The sequence below is a fragment of the Crocuta crocuta genome, unplaced genomic scaffold (genome assembly GCF_008692635.1).
Source record: "Crocuta crocuta isolate KB4526 unplaced genomic scaffold, BGI_CrCroc_1.0 scaffold119, whole genome shotgun sequence".
Lineage (NCBI taxonomy): Eukaryota > Metazoa > Chordata > Mammalia > Carnivora > Hyaenidae > Crocuta > Crocuta crocuta.
In genome coordinates this window covers 7,147,205-7,151,679 of record NW_027551562.1, presented here as the reverse complement: position 1 = coordinate 7,151,679, position 4,475 = coordinate 7,147,205, and the positions used below count along the sequence as shown (strand labels likewise).

The 4,475-nt window shown below is 54.0% G+C and overlaps 1 protein-coding gene and 1 long non-coding RNA gene across 3 annotated transcripts in view; one reads left to right on the top strand and one right to left on the bottom strand.

The window, feature by feature from the left end:
* Nucleotides 1-1,081: 1,081 nt before the first annotated feature.
* Nucleotides 1,082-2,196, bottom strand: LOC144219872 (uncharacterized). Its single transcript, XR_013331527.1, has 2 exons — nt 2,077-2,196; nt 1,082-1,765 (listed from the first exon to the last, which is right to left on the bottom strand). It is a non-coding gene; the product is annotated as an uncharacterized LOC144219872 (long non-coding RNA).
* A 1,810-nt stretch (nt 2,197-4,006) lies between these two features.
* The window catches only part of FAM135B (family with sequence similarity 135 member B), a 274,520-nt gene continuing 274,051 nt past the window's right edge, over nt 4,007-4,475 (top strand). For both annotated transcript variants that reach the window (XM_077749966.1, XM_077749967.1), the window contains exon 1: nt 4,007-4,063. The gene's annotated coding sequence lies outside the window, so the exon portion shown is untranslated. The remainder of the gene's footprint in view (nt 4,064-4,475) is intronic.

The following is a 4,475-nucleotide window of genomic DNA, read 5'->3' as shown; positions in this document are numbered from 1 at the left end:
TTCAGGTAGATCTGGGCAGGTTCCATGAGGGAAGGAATAGGTAGACACAGGTCTGAAGCATGAGCAAGAATTCGTGGATGTGCTAGGCAGCCTGGGGCTTTCTGGAAAGTACAGGAGGTTTAGTATTGCTGGACCAAGTAGAGCAAGGGTCCATGGTGAGCAGAAATCCGATGTTAGCTGGCTAGGAATGTTAGGTCGTGAAGCTTAGCGCTTATTCCAAAAGTCTGGACTCACTCCTGAAGGATCTTAAGAGGCAGAATGATAGTATCAGGGTTACATTTTATTCACTGATTTAAGTAATCTCTATACCAAACGTGGGGCTTGAACTCACAACCCTGAGATCAAGAGTCACATGCTCTTCTGACTGAGCCAGTTGGATGCCCACAGAATTACCTATTTAAAAGATTAATAGGATGGGGACACCTGGGTGGCTTAGTCAGTTGAGCATCCAACTCTTGATTTCCACTCAGGTCATGATCCCAGGGTCGTAGGATCAAGCCCTGTGTCCATGCTCCGTGCTGAGCATGGAGGCTGCTTAAGATTCTCTCTCTCTAGGACCACCTGGGTGGCTCAGTCGGTTAAGCGTCCGACTTTGGCTCAGGTCATGATCTCACGGTTCATGGGTTTGAGCCCTGCATCAGACTCTGGGCTGAGAGCTCGGAGCCTGGAGCCTGCTTCAGATTCTGTGTCTCCCTCTCTCTCTGCCCTGCCTCTACTCACACTTTCTCTCTCTCCCTCTCTCTTGAAATTAAATAAATTTTTTTTTTAAGATTCTGTCTCTCCCCCGCTCAAGCTTGCTCTCTCTCTTACTCTAAAAAGAAAAAAGATCAATAGTATGTGTATGGCAGATGGATTACCAGGGACAACATCAGAATTAGGGGGATCAGTTAAGAAATAACTCTGGTATTTCAGATAAGAAGCTGGGAGGTCCTGAGCCAAGGTGGTGGCACAGGGGGTGGACAGAAAGTGTGACAGATAACCAGCATCTCAGGCGCCTCTTCTATTTCATCAACTCATTCCAACATTAAAAAAATCATAGCTCAGGGATATACATAGCCCTTACTCCACAAGACGTAAGTGCTAAGTTTTAATCCATTTAATCTTCACCACAAATCTGTGACATGTATTGTGTTATCATCCTTGTTTTCCAGAAGGGGACCTCGGGATACAATTAGGTTCGGTTGTATCTTAAAGGGCACGTGGCAAGGGAACAGCAAAGCCAGATTTTAAGGCCAGGCAAGGTGCCTCAGTCTGTGTTCCTCGACTGGCATGAAGCGAAGTTTCTTTCTCTTGGGGATCTCTCTCCTCTCAGTGGGGCTTACACAGTCCCAGTGGGTGGTTATTTCAGCTTCCTCCCATCCTGTGGAGCTCCCTCAGTCTGATGAGCTTTTCGTGACAGTTGCTTCTTGTTACCACAGGATGTCACCATTGAAAACCTGCCTTCTAAGACAGGGTGAGAAGATGCCGGTCCCCTCTGCTGTGATTCTCTACTCACCCCCAATGAGCTCGAGCCCCTGTCAGGCAGAACCACCTCAGTTCTCCTAGAACCAAACCTAGCCAGAAGGATCCCCTGCTTCTGGGCTGTCTCAGCGCTCATCTCTGTCACATGGGGTGTCACCTTGTAGCTGTACCGGGAGCCTGGGCTTACATCAGGCGCTGCGTCTGTCTCAGAATCCATGTCCTCAAGTCCAATCTGCCGCTGCTCATCTCAGGACCTAAGACTAAGATTCTACCCATTTCTTTAGATGGTATCACTCATAGATGCCTGTTGAGGATTAAAAAAAAAAACCACCAAAAAACAAAAAGCAACTGTTACAGAGCCCCTGTTGTAGATGACTCTGAGAGCTATTTACGTGGCGGAATTGACAGAAGTTGGTATTTAATTAGATGTGTAGGAGATGAGGTGGGTAGAGAGAATGAGACAGGGGACCAGGATCGCTTCTGGATGGTGGGTCATTCCCCGAGAGGGAGGGAGGGGGATGACAGTGGAGGGCAATTTCCTGGGCTCACCCTGGGGCTTTCCCTTCCAGCGGCTCCCTAGCTGCCCCAAGCCTCCCTGTGGGTCTGAGAACGTACCCGTTTGGAGTGACGCATAGCATGAAGCTTATCTGTGAGGAGGGCACTGGGTGAGGGACTCTCTGGGCCCAGACGGCATCACTCCAGCTAGACAATTGATGGGTGTCATGTTGGCCACCATGGCCACCATCACTGTCATTGTGGGGAAGACCCTGGGGCCTGACACAGATCATATCCATGCAGTCCCGGCACTGGTGACGGTGGGCTCCCGGAGTCCTCAGGTTCTGTCTCTGGGCCTTCCTCTCTCCTCACCTCCAGCCCATGAGCGTAGCAGACCGAAGAGGAGGTGTAAGGGTAATAAGTCATCGTACTGTTGCCCCGGAGAGGAACTGGGGAAGTGCGAGGAGTGGGCCTGGGGCCACGTCCACTTGGGGCATGTTGCACGTTGCATCTGAAGTCCTCTCAGGGTTCATTAAGCTTCTAGATACAGATGGTAACACATTATGCATGTGTGTAATTTATTTTTGGTTCAAAAACTTAAATTTCATAAAAGCGTAATTGAAAGTCTTTCTCTCACCCAGACTTTGTCCGCCCAGTTCTCCACCCACCGCAGCCCCATAGCTAATAATGTCTACAAGTTTCTTACATAACCTTCCGACATATTTTTATGCCAACGCAAGCAATTTCAAATATACATTTGTGTCTTCCCTCCTTCTTTCCCAAGAGTTTCCTTATTATAAACACTGTTCTGCACTTTGCTCTTTCATGCAATAATAATATATCCCGGAGACCTTTTATGGGGGGCGACTGAAACACATCAGGATACAAGCCAACCTTGGGTTACAGACACACCTGCGCTGCTGGACCAGCAAATGCAGAGGGAAATGCCGGGAACCTGTACTCACGTTCAGAAATAAGGCTGCATCACAATGCAATGTTTATGGCAAAATAAATGCACATTATTTTGATCACATTTTAAAGACAAAAAAAAATTTTGTGAAAGAAAGGAATCCATTTTCTCTATGAAGAAATAAATATTCATTTATTTGCCATTCACCATTTACTGAGCACATATGTTGTCCACGGCGCGGGTGGGTGCTGTGGGAAGGACCAGCATGGCAGACAGACGGCCGCCTTCCTCTGAAGACCCTCTGGCCGGGGCAGCCGTACCCTCCTGCTGACCTGGTGACGCCCGCCTTACCCTCACCGCACACACTTCAACGAAGGGTGACTTTCCCAAGTGGGTGACCCAGCCTTTCTCCTGCTTAAACTCCTTCAAGGGCTGCCTGCTGTCATTAGGGCCCAATTCCAACCCCCTCACTTGGCTCTCAAGGCCCCTGACGTGCACCCCGCACCCCCCGAACCTCCCCCGGCCTGCTCTGCCCCGGAACCGGGATCGCTAGTGTGGACACACAGCAGTGCTGGCGGGCGCGCCTCCAGGCCTTCGCGCGCTCGGTCCTCTCCTTCTGGACGAACGTCCCCAGACTTCACCCCTCCCTCCCTTGCTTCCTGTCCCTTCTTGCAGGTATTTTGCCCCATTACCTCCCTCCAGCCCGCACCTGGAGGAGCCGCGAGTCCCCGCGGCCGTGACGGCTGGGTCACAACCTGTGGTCCTTGCTGGGACGCGAGCCGGTGCAGCCCAGCCTGCGGCACTGCGCCCTGTGCCCCGTCCGCGGCCGGCTCCTCATCCGGACGGCGCGCCGGCCACGGGGCCTTCCTGACACTGCGGGCGGAACTGGGGCCCCCGCGTGGGCAGCACCTGGCGCGAGGGGTGCTCCGTGGGCGGCGGCTGGGCCGCCCCCCTCCTCCTCTCGCCCCGGGGGCCACATCTCACGGACGTCTGAACCCCCAACGTCCAGCAGGGAGCAGGCGGGCAGCACCCATGGGTCGTCGGTGGGTCTATGGCCCCGGTGACCTTGGTGCTGGGACGCAGAGCTCAGGGCTCTGGCCCCTCCTCCGGCGTCTACCGGGCGGCTCCCGNAGGCCGCAGGGGGCGGCCGGCGCGGCCCGGAGCCGGAGCCGAGGGCAGCCCTGCAGCGGGAGACAGGTAGGGGAGCGCGCTCGGGGTCGGCGGCTGCAAACTCTCTCCTCGGTGGCAGTGACGTTTTTGGAAGCGTGGTCGCTAGTTGGATGGCTTTCTGTTACTTAACAGGGATTCCGCCGCGAAATGTGTTTTATCTCCTTCGGTCTCCCCCAGCCGGACCGTCCTCCGGGCTCCGGGCACATCTGGGCAGGTCCGAGAGGGCAGGAGGGCAGATGTGGGGTGTGGGGGGGAGATATGCGGGGTGAATGGGGTGGCCCCCGCAGAAGTCCCACACGGAGGCCGAGGGGACACATCCAGACCCTTGTGCAAGCGGGACCTCTGAGCTCGTGAACCCCCGGGGCAGGTTCTGGAGAAGCCGGTGTTGGGGTGAAGGGGGCGGTGGTAGCGATTCTCTGTGATCCAGGCTGACCCAGAG